Genomic DNA, 12,644 nt, shown 5'->3' with positions numbered 1-12,644 from the left:
GATTTTGTCCAGCTCTCTGTAATCAATGCAAGCACACAATTCTCCATTAGGGAATAACAAATAGTGAAGAGGCTGCAGGAGATATAGAGTGTTGAATAAAACCATTTGCTAAAAACTGGTCTAAATATTGCCTTAGATGCAGACTCTCTGATTCCGACAGAGCATAGATCCTACAACTAGGAGTATTGGTGGATGGTTCTAAATCAATTTGGGTATCGTACGGTGGATGTGGAGGTAACTGAACTGCCTGTTGTTCACTGAAGACTGCAGAAAAGGCAGCGTACTGCTCGGGTAACCGAATATCCTTTTCAACGGCTGTGAGCAGTGCGAAGTGAGGATCTTGCAGCTTCATTTGACTTGGTGCTAAACAGTGGTGTCGGCAGTAGTTGGAGGAGAACTATGTCGACCTCTCACTCCAATTGATAACCAGATTGTGCAAAGCCAACCATGGTAGTCCCAAAATGACCCCATATTGAGGAGCTCTGATTATATTGAACCTAATATTTTCTGAATGTTGTTCCTTGTTGGTGGAGTGTATGAGCTTAATAATTGTTGTTTGCAGAGTTAGTGGACCTCCAGACAAGTTACTACCATCTACTACTTGTACTAGTCTGGAGTTTGTTTTTTCTCATAAGGAATCTTAAACCTTTCCACCATATCATAGTCTATAAAATTGCCTGTGGCTTCTGAATCCAAGAGTGCATGCGTTTGATAATTTTAGGTAATTATCTCTAAAGTGGCAGTAACCGAAAGTGAGGTGTAAAAATTGAACAAACGGAAATCATTAACAGGTCAGGTGGTGGGGACTCTGGATGCTTTTTTGTTACGGGCAGAGTGAGCTCTTATACACAAAATCGCACTTACAGAGTGAAGACGATCACTAGAGCCACAATTCCCCCTAAGCCAGCCTGCAATGCCTGACCCTGTAGACTTCACTAATTCCCCACATAGTTAATTTTTGACTAGTGTATCACTCCATCAGGCACCTGAATTTCTTGATGCCCCAAAGACAAGCGACACATCAACTCAGCCTAAAGTAAATATCAGAGGGCAAAAAAGTAAAAACAGCCTTGGAAGTAGTCCCTTAATCCAGAATAGGAAAAGAAAAGGGCAGGGCTCTAACAAGCAATCTGACCCTGCACCTAAACGAGGGCATACAAGTAAAATCACGGTGGAGGAGGAGGAGGGGAATTGTCCAGCTACTACTATTACTAATAAAGAGTCTATTTTAACAACTCGATCCCCCCGCAGAGTATTGATAGAGTGGAGTTCTGGACAAAAATGGGTGAGGTTGTCTCAGTTATATTGAATCCACTGATGCAAAAGTTATCCAGACTGGAAGTGAGCTTAGATAAGCTAGAAAAGCTCACAGGTAGTGCTCATATAAATCAGCTAGCCCAGATGAGTCAGATGGGCCTTCGCACTACTCAGTCACACCTGACTAGCACATGTCAATTCAGAACTAAGTCTCCCAGCCAACCAGGAGTGACAGATCTCTGACTGTACAGCCTGAAAATGTTGTCTCTGGCCTAGTGGAAGCACCCCAAATTGCTAAATTGGATCCCTCACTTAAGTGCAACAATACAGCGGTTTCGGTTAGGCAACGCAACCCAATACAGGCCCCAAGCACCATTCAAGAACGGTTGTTGAATATCCAAAAGGACCCCCCCCCCCTGCCGAGTAGATCTAACTTTGCACGCAGAAAGGAAGCCCACTCCCAAGGTGTTAAAAGACGAGAAAATCAGCCACCAAGAGGTTCTCTTGGCATAAATGTAAATGTAAATGTAAATGTACCGGTATTTATAGAGCGCACAGCTACTTCCCTGAGGTAGTGTCCCGGCGCTGTCCGTATACCACTTAGGAACCCTTCCTGGTTTTCCCTGTGAGTGTCCACTCCTGGGCACCCCCAGGGTGAAACCAGGTATCCCAGCGCTTTTGGGGCAGCTGTGGAGATTAAGCAAGCTATTGCCCAGAGTCGCAGAGTGGGACCCATGATTAGAATAGACACCGAGGCGAGAATTATCAGGTCCGAGGAAATTGAGCCCAAGACCCGCCAAGGCGGGTATTGAACCCTGGTCCCGGGCCAGACCTCTGCATCAGGGTCTGCCACTCTAACCATTGAGCCACACTTCTCCACTCCATAAACACATTACATTTCCCTCCAGAAGCAACGCCTTACACAATTGTGTTGGCCCACATCCCAACGTTGCCGTATGGGACTAGGCAACATTGGACAACACTAAAAAATAAAAAATAAATTGTTGCATGTGATAAGTGCAAGGACGGGACTATCAAACCCGCTCTTTTCAGAGTTTAAGATGGTCAGATGGATTGGCTGGCTAGGAAGATCTAAAAAGTCACTAGAGGGTGACTGTGTAGTATTATCATTTGAGTCACTAGATCTAGTTAAAAAAATACTAGATAGGGCGGGCAACTGGTCAATAGAACAAATGGGGATGAACATTCTACCATTGGGCTATTTCCACAATCCACCTAGCCCCATACAGCCCTTACTAGGGGAGGGCAGAGGAGGGGGGCGGAGACAACAACATAGATTTACCATCCCAGTGAACAACTATTATGATGTCCTCAATACCCTGGACGACAATGACTGATTAAAGCCAATAAATGGGGTTCAGTTGTCAACAGGGATACTCCAAGGGGCAACCCGATCGCAGTATCGGGTATCAACCAATCGGTAGTACACGAGACCATGGATCCTATGCCACAGCACTTTCCAAATGTGAGGGAACGCCCCGAGAGATGCACCAAGAGTAGCTCCCCAATCAACCGAGGAGATATATGTGAACCACCAACAATGGCCCTAGCACAATCCCATACTTGGGTCAAGTGGCGGAGGAGGTCGAGGGAGTGGGGGGAGCACAAAGTAAGGAATTACAAGGAAATTGTAGTATTCGCATTAAAGAAGGTTTATCCCTGCAGGTGTATAAAGGCTAACAGCAGGTGAACCCAGTGTTGATAACCCCAGTAGTTGATCATCCTACTTTTGGGACTGGCTTAATGCCCTTAGGTAAGAACTTTAGAGGCCCAGTCAGTCATTGAATGAGTGACCTAAGTTCCAAATATTATCCTGGAACTTTGCAGGCCTCTCTTCCAAACTAGACAAGTCGGAGTCGGGGGGGGGGGGGGCATTTATTCAAGCTAACGACATTTGCATGTTCCAAGAAACTAGGGCCAGGGAGGTCACCAACAGACAAGAATATGCAACTTTCAGCATAGAAGCCACATGCTGGGGAAGGGGAAGACCAGCCGGGTGCCTTTGCACCTGGATTGCCACACACTTAGGGTGTTTAGCAAAACAGGTAGAGACATTCTCTAGTGACATTCTTTGTGTAATTTTGAGTTTTCCTGCCAGGATCAAGCTAGCAGTAATTAATGTTTACTCTCATCCAGTAGGATAAGGACAAGAGTCTGCTACTCTCGATCTCCTATCATATTTTTTGCCTTCCATCCTTGAAAATAATTTGGTAATTTTGGCTGCTGATCTAAATTGCCAGTATGAACCGTTGAAAGATTTGGATGCGGGTAACCCGAGTGAAGAGGGCATGTAATGGGCGTTCTAAATCTGACTCCCTGGCAAATTTCACTTGTAATAGACCAGGTTGTCCCTCTAATCTAGATTATATTCTGGTGGACACCAAATTATGGCACCGGGTTATTGATTTTAAGATCGTGCCCAGCAACGACAATGATCATAATGCCCTGATTCTTGAAATGTTCCTGCCTCATACCGAGGACGCCACTAAGGGCCATTCTCTTACAGCCTCAGAGCTAACCCTAACTAGTTGTAGGAGGAGAGTAAACTGGGGCATACTCTTTCAATCCCAAGAAAAGCTAGCCCCCCTCTATCAAACCGTTATTCTATTTCTGAATGTTGCAAAACAATTGAGTGGGTCTGTTGATTTTTCAAGCTCAGTTACTGAAATTGGGGAAAACCATCAAGGTCTAGTAACTGCCCTGGCCAACTTTTTTTCCCCTAATACACGATCAAAGGAAAAGGGGGTACCCGGGCACCCCTGGTATGATGGCAATTGCTGCAAGGCCAAGCAAACTCTTGTCTTAGCCATTAAATCCAATGACAAGTTGCAAATAAAGGCCTAGTGGTTAGTTTAGAAAAATAGTGTTAAACTGGCAAAAATAAATTGGGAAGAAGACAAATGGGAGACCCTGAGAAAGGCATTAAGCACTAGGGACATGAGGACTTTTTGAAATTTAATAAATACTGGTCCCATAGAGGGTAAATCTGCAGTAGAACCAAATTTAGGTGCAGAAGTTTGGAAGGCCCACTTTCAGTCCCTATATTCTAGTGTAGAGGGTTATGTAGGGCAAGCTACAAATAAATGTCCCCACCAGAAATCTCCCGAAAAGAGATAATGGATGCTTTAAGCCGGGTAATTCCTGCAAAAGCCCCAGGTCTAGATGAGATCCCCGGTGATCTTTTTCGTACTGAACCTAGTATCTGGGTCCCGTACTTATGGACCCAATTTAATGCTATTTTCCAGGGAATGGCGATCCCCACGACTTGGTTGGGGGTGGAAATCATCCTGATCCATAAAAAGGGCTTGTGAGAAGTTATCCTGGCATATGATGTCCACTATTCTAGTGGGCACCTTGCACCAGTCTAATCGACCCTTATTGATGGTGGTTGTAAAGTCAACCTTATAGACAAGCTATCCTAGTGGTAGCATGGACTAGCGGTCTTAAGCTAAAACTTCCGAGAGCATGTGAAGCCAGCTATTTTACCATATATAATCCCTTGAATACCAAATGAAAGGACACCACACAAGGTATATATCAAATATATATGTTTTTATTACTAACACAACCTCTCTGCACTCTTTATGAGGTCAGAGTTCGAGATACGTTACAAGTTACTCATTTAGCATACTTTAAGTTGCACAAATACAATTCTGCCCTAGGGGCCTCACGAACCATATATTAAGTAAGTGGTATAAGAGCCACTTCAGGAAAGGTGATTAGGCCTAGGGCCTAGGGAATCACTGGGGCTACACTACAGGACCAAAGGTTTGGAAGTAGGAGATCCATGGGAGACGTGTGCAGTGTGGGAACACAGACGCGAGTTACCATTGACCTACAATGGGGAACGAAGAAGTTAGAAAGTTAATGATTAAGGACACTTCCGGATGGACTACGGTGAAACCCCTTTAAACTAGGACACTTCGAGAGTCAATACCCACAGGAGCACTGGAGTACTCGAGTTACCTCACCCAGGGAAGCCGGGTGCATAGGTGTCTTTTTGTATCGGGTTTCGTCTATGTTTTCTCTGGAGATCTGCAAAGAAATGCTGCAGACGACCAGAGGAAAAGTGTCCGGGTGGATCCAAGGGTGGATCGGAGATGAGAAGAACCTGAAAGCAGAGGGGACAGAGTCTGGGTCACTAGCCAGTGACCAGGAAGGAACCAGGCGATGTCAAGTTGATTCAGGTGAAGAGGTGAAGCTTGTCTCTGCAGCCACGAGGACCAGGAGGCTTTGACGATGACCAGGAGCTAGATTCGAGCTGTCCCATGAAGGATCTAGTTGACTGCTGTGTCCGTATCCGGACTGCACCCAACAAGCCTTGGGAACCGCAATCCACACAGGAAGTGAAGATTGGCTTCGAGTCAGACCAGCAAGGTCTGGTGAGCTTCTCCTTTGCAGGGAAGCTGGAGCAAGCCTTTATTCACTCACTGATTTTTCATGTGCACAATTGCAGTAGTGTTCTTTTATTGGTCCTGAAGAAAGCCAGTGGGCTAATTATCGCCCTCGATTGGCTGAAACATGTTGACCGAGTTATATATCATCAGATAGTCACCATTTATTCAGACTATCTCAACACTATTTTTAATCTTGAAATTATTATGACCCTTCAATAAATTGGTTCTACTGGGGCATCATTAATAGTCAATTTTAATTTTTCACGTCATTTTCACATCACTTTCAAAATTGCAATTCACTAAGAATTTTTTCAGCACCACCGCATCTCATTTCCTGATTGCTTTACATCACTGGTGGATCCCTCCTTGGATGTCTCACAATAACACTCAGTGAGACTCCTGGTTGAGATACCAGTTTTTCTTTCTTAAAAATCCCAGATGATGATGCTCTGCCATTGGGTGGGCTGATGGGTTTTCTGTACACTGTGGCGACACGTATTTCCAACACAGCCTGTGCCATTTGTCATGTTTCTGTCTTAACCACATGGTATTTGACCTCTTGTGTCCCATTTTTGTTAGTACATTGAGATTGGGGGACAGGACACAAGTAGGTCGGTAATCTCATACCCCTTGGGCCCTCCATTAAAATTTCTTGTTTATTGTATTTGAGCAGCCCTGGCTGCGGGTCCCTATTTTTAACACAATCGAATCTGTTTGTGTGTTCTGTACTCATCTTGGTGGCTCCACAAGAATCATAGGATGGCTGATTTCGTAGGCCTAGCATTTGATGATGATACAATGTTGTCAGTCCTTACTGAATACCCCAGTCTTCTAGAATCATTACCCACTACTGGTTCCAAACCCCCAGAAGACCGGAACACGCTCCTAAACCTTAAGAAGACACACACACGCACATGTATACATGGACAAGTAATGGCTGAATACTTGCATGGAAAATGCGCACCCACGGGCTTGATAGTAACCAATGCCCGAGACTTTTCCTAAACGATAAGACCTTCATAAAAGATTGGTCCCTGATCACGTGGCGGTGTACCCAAGATTGGTTGATTCTGATCATTACTACAGCTAAGAGGGTGGCGGATGCCATCCTCATAGAGATACAAGTCTTAGAAGGTCAGATAAAAGCCACTATATCAGGCAAAGTTTTTACTAAAACTATGGACGAAACTAATAAAACCAACAAAGAGTAAAAAGATTCCATCCTACTGACAAAAATTGAGAAATGTAAAAAAGACTTAGCACGTTTCTCATTGGAAAGAATCTATCCGTATACTAGTACTACATATACTCCCCCTGAGTTTAACAAGAAAGGTAGACGATACCGATCAAATTACTCCTCATCCGACCAAGACCCAAGCAATTCAGACTCTGGATCTGATAGCACATCACAAGGGACATCGAGAAGTCAATACCATAGGTCCAACCACAGAAGAGGTACACAAGGGCATTTTTATCAACAGGGCCCATGGTGGCCACCTGCACCATGGGGTTACCCTCAACCACAATACCCCAACATGATGTCCCATTATCCGCCCCAGCCCCAGTTCTTTGACGGGCAGACTTTTTAAGGACAGGGTCATGGCAGGGGCAGGGGCAGAGGCAAACGGAGGGGCCCCCAACAGTTACAGTGGGAAGACGAACAGCCCTTCGCCAACACACGCAGTCGGAGGGGACAACAGATACAGCAACAGCAAGCAGGGCCGAGTACCGAGGGGAGGAGTTAGTAGTTAATCTAAGTACTCATACCCTCACAGACACTGAAAGCATGGTTTTGAATAAAGCCCTAGTATTTGTGCCTACCAACCATGGAGACCCGTTCCAGCTACGCTGTGAACTTGAGAAGTTCTTTCGGAAGATAGGTCTTCAATTTTTCTTTTCAAGCAATCCAAAGGACATAGGGACAGTTGTATCTAATGATTGACCTGTTGCTGAGTCATCGAGGAGGCAAGATGGCCGCCGTAGCTCTGTAGAGGAAAGTCGCATTTCTCCTCTCTCCTACCCTAGTATGATACTGGACAATTGAATACGGGGATGTGGGACCCTGCTGCTCTCATACACCGTATCTCTGCTGAAGCGTTTGAGTCAGGACATCTCAAAAGAATAATTGCTGCAGCGAGAAAGCTTGGTGGAGCTGCTGGAGGACCATAGCTACCATTGATAATACATCTCTCGACATGTCGCAGCGAAGTAAGCAAGACAAAGAGAAAACATCAGCAACTGGGTCGATCAAAGGCCCAGCAGCGCGAGAAGAAAATCGCACAGGAGCTATCCCAAAAGTTCTGGTGGCTGCTAAAAAGCAGATGGAATATATCAGCCGCTCCTCAAAGGGATAACAATTCCTTTGGTAGAAGCTGAAGACAGCTCCAAAACATACAACAAGCAAACACTCTCTGATAGGCAAAGTTTTTATATATATTAAAAACAGAAAAAAGAGACAATATCCTGGAATTACTTCATTCCACTACATTGCTAGTCAATACGTTAAATTCGTGAATATTGACAATAGTGATTAAAGTGACAAGTGCAATGTGTATGGTGACACTTATATACACAACAATTATTTACAATAAAACCACAAAGGGAAAGGACCGGGGGGGAAAGAGGAAAACGAGGTATTTTCTGTCGTTTATGAGGCCAGTCTTTTACAAGTAAATATTCCAAGGAAAACCAAATGGTTAATGTCCAAGTTCCTGGAGTTTAGCTTGGCCAAGATAATAGCGTCGACGTTTCGACCCTGATAGCGCCCCAGTTGGTGGTCGCGGCGGGTCTTTATCAAGACAAGGGGAAAGGAAAAGGTCAGATGATGAGTTATTCCAGAGGGTCGCCCGTTGGTCAACCCTCGAAGTGGTGTCGACCGCGATCTGAATCCACTGTAAAGTTCAAGATTTCGAACAACAAACGCCAAAAACAAGCTGTCCGTGGGTAATGCTCAGACAGCTTGTTTTTGGCGTTCGTTGTTCGAAATCTTGAACTTTACCGCGGATTCAGATCGCGGTCAACACCACTTCGAGGGTTGACCAACGGGCGACCCTCTGGAATAACTCATCATCTGACCTTTTCCTTTCCCCTAGTCTTGATAAAGACCCGCCGCGACCACCAACTGGGGCGCTATCAGGGTCGAAACGTCGACGCTATTATCTTGGCCAAGCTAAACTCCAGGAACTTGGACATTAACCATTTGGTTTTCCTTGGAATATTTACTTGTAAAAGACTGGCCTCATAAACGACAGAAAATACCTTGTTTTCCTCTTTCCCCCCCGGTCCTTTCCCTTTGTGGTTTTATTGTAAATAATTGTTGTGTATATAAGTGTCACCATACACATTGCACTTGTCACTTTAATCACTATTGTCACTATTCACGAATTTAACGTATTGACTAGCAATGTAGTGGAATGAAGTAATTCCAGGATATTGTCTCTTTTTTCTGTTTTTAATATATATAAAAACTTTGCCTATCAGAGAGTGTTTGCTTGTTGTATGTTTTGGAGCTGTCTTCAGCTTCTACCAAAGGAATTGTTATTGCTACCCAACAGAACCACTTTGTTTGTTAATCGCATATACCCAGGTTCTGAGGGACACAGGGTTACCCCTTTTTTATAAATCGCTCCTCAAAGGGAGCCCTGCAGAAGAAAACCGACAGACATGAAAGAAAGTCTGAGGCAAAACCAGAACCCAGACTAGCAGAGAGCAAAGTGGTAAAAGAGCCGACACAGGAGTCTGAAGGGAAATCACACCGATCACAAACGGCTATTGCAAAAGAGCAGATGTGGCAATCTACGTTACCTGAATCTTTTACACCTAAAGCGCCCCCAATGCTGCAGAAGCGAGCGGATGATGCGCTGCATTCAGGTGTGCTGAGCGAAACCCCGAGGCATCACAGAAGGAGGAAGGTGCTCCGCGGCTTCCAGCCGCATTGAACGCGGGGGCCGAGGAAACGGAGGAAGCAGACCGCGAGGACGCAAGCGTTGAAGCTCCAGTTGCCGGGCAACCATCAGACGCTCCAGGAAGCAGCACGCATCGAGCGGAGCAGAGCACCGGAGCAGAGAAGGTGAGCGAGGGAGCAGAGGAGAATGCTATTGCAGGTCAGAAAGCTCTGGAGGAGCTTGAAAGACACAACAATGTACAAATGCTGGACGCATTGCTAACTGTGGAAGCAGGGTTTATTAAAAAAAACTGGCAACACTCTAAGTCGAGCTGGGGGAGCACACAGAGTATTGAAGTGCGACAAGAACTTGAGCAAGATCAGGACAGTGTTAAGGATGGCAAGGAGGGCAGAGGCAACAGAGGAGGTTCCCCTGAGTTTTTTTTAGTTAATGAGGGATCAGACACAACGGATATAAGCGAGCCTGAAAATGAGGAGGAGGGGAGTTACACTGACCATACTACCGGCTCAGATACTAGCAAGGATTCCAGAGATTTAGCAACACAAAAAAGAAGGAAAGTCGGAATGAGAAGAGATGGGCGAGGGTCCAGAAGTAGCATGAACAAAAAACTATTGTGGGACTATTCTGCTACTTCAGAGACTTACCAAGAAAGTGGTCAGGGGGAGGGAGACAATGCCGGGCGACCAAAATCACAGAACGTAACTTTGGAAATGCTGTTTGGTACACTGAAGCAGATGCAATCCGAAGCTAGGGCTGAAAGTCGGAGAGCAAAACGCGACACAAAAAAATTACAAGCCTCGCTGAGGTAGGTAAATAGAAAGTATGAAGAAGTGGAGGAAAGAGTAACTCAGGTTGAAGAAAGAACCAGTAGAGTGGAAGATGAAGTAACGGACTGGCAGACCTTCAAAGCTGAGCAAGGAAAGGTAGTGGAAGACCTGCAGTGGAAAATCAAGGACTTTGAAAATCGCCAAAGGCGGATCAATGTAAGACTCTTGGGACTTGAAGAAGGGCGGGAGGGACAGGATCCGAGAGGATATGTGATCAAATTGTTAAAAGAGGCCTTTCCAGAATCACAATGGCAGTGGGAAATAGAAGTGCAAAGAGCCCACAGATATCCTTTATTTGTAAGGAAAAACCGTGGGGGTCAGCAGAATGCGCTTCCAAGGGCAATGCTGGTCTTTCTAGGGAACTTCTTAGCGAGGCAAGAGATCATGGATAAGGCTAGACCAGAGTCCAGAAAGACAGCTGATGGAAATACATTTTTTGCCAGGCCTGATTTCTGCCATGTTACGGTCGAAAGAAGGTGGAAGCTAAGGCAGATGATAGGACCCTTCCAGAAACAGGGTGCAGAAGCATACTTACTGTTCCCGGCAAGATTGAAAGTTATCAGTAAGGGGCACACTAGGATGTTCTTTTCTGAGATAAAAGCGGGGGATTTTTTGACAGAGATCTCAGAGAAAGATAAGGGAAAGGAGAGCAGAGGAAAAACCCCACCAAAAAGTCCACCAAAAACTCCGTAGAGGAAATGTCATAAAGGAAAAACACAGCTGTAACTGACTGATAGGAGAGCAGGGTAGGAGGGAGTAGCGACACTGCAGACTACAGGGGCTACACATAGGTCAAGATTGACCTATTTGCCTGTAGCTTGGGGGGGTGGGATCCAAAAGGGAGGGGGGTGGGGGGGTGAGGGGGGGGAGAGGGGGGGGGAAAGGATTTACACTTAGGATATGGTTGTGGACACAGCACACGTGGGGATACAAAGCAAGATATGCAACGCACTATGTTAAGAAGAAGAGAAGGAGAGGAGGAAGGGAAGCTTATAGAAACTAATCGGCACAGGTACAATCAGGGAGGGGGAAAAAAATGAACTGTGATGGCATGTAAGATAGCCTCGATAAATATCTGCGCACTAAATGAGTTAAATAAAAGACTTAAAGTGGCTGCCCTGTTAAAGTCATTACACCTTGATCTAGTGTGTCTTCAGGAAACGCACATTGAAGGCACTAAGGCGTACCTGTTGGAGCAGCTTGGTTTTAAGGTATTAGCAAAGACTAATCAAGACACTAAGACAAGAGGAGTGGCGATCCTAGGTAGGAGGCAGGATACGGTGGTTAGGAGGAAAAAGGAGGATCAGTGGGGGAGATGGGTTATAGCAGAATTAAGATTTAAGGAGGAAACTATCACCGTTGTCTCTGTTTACGGCTCCACAGGGGATGATCCGGATATATTTCAATTTCTAGATACAGAATTGGCGCAGTGGCCAGAACCGGTTATTTGTTGCGGTGATTTTAACCTCCATGACAGTGACAGCAGCTTTTTAGACCCTGGTAGAAAATATTCGGGAAGGAAGAAGAGGACATATAGGGCACTGGCAGATATGGCAACTCATAATTCTCTGGAAGATCCCTGGATAAAGTTTCATCCAAATTCAGATGGGAGCACTTTTTTCTCAGTCCCCCATCAGGTATTGGTCAGGCTGGATTATTTTTTAATCTCAAGAGGGCTGATGGATAGGGTAAGAATAGATAGGGAACCCCGAATCATGTCAGACCATAGCCCGTTAGTTTTAACATTAAGAATTGGGCAAGGGAGGAAAAAAGAGATAAGACAATGGACATTTGAAAGAACACTCCTACAGGATCAGAGCTATAGGGAAACTATGACAAATTGGATTAAGGATTTCTGGGAGATAAATAGAGGCACAGCAACATCAGGGGTAGTGTGGGATGCTTTTAAAGCTGGAGTAAGAGGGGAGACCTTGAGCTATGTAATCAAGGATCAAAAGATAGAGAAGATAAAAGCCGAACAGTCTAAGAGATTAATCATGGAAGCAGAGGAAGAACTTGCTTCAGCTATACAATTACGTTCTCCAATCGACCAGCTATTATTGAAAATAATTGCTCTTAAAGCAGAAGCTATGGGCGGGATGGCTAAAAAGACAGTAGAGAGGTATCTAGTAAATAAAGAAAAAGTATATGAACTTAGTGAGAGAGTTGGCCATATATTGGCTATACGTGCTAGGCAAAGGGAAGGGATGGCTGATATCAAGGAGATCAAAAATTCC

Source organism: Lissotriton helveticus (genome assembly GCF_964261635.1).
Source record: "Lissotriton helveticus chromosome 1_1 unlocalized genomic scaffold, aLisHel1.1 SUPER_1_unloc_28, whole genome shotgun sequence".
Lineage (NCBI taxonomy): Eukaryota > Metazoa > Chordata > Amphibia > Caudata > Salamandridae > Lissotriton > Lissotriton helveticus.
This window is presented reverse-complemented; position numbering follows the sequence as displayed.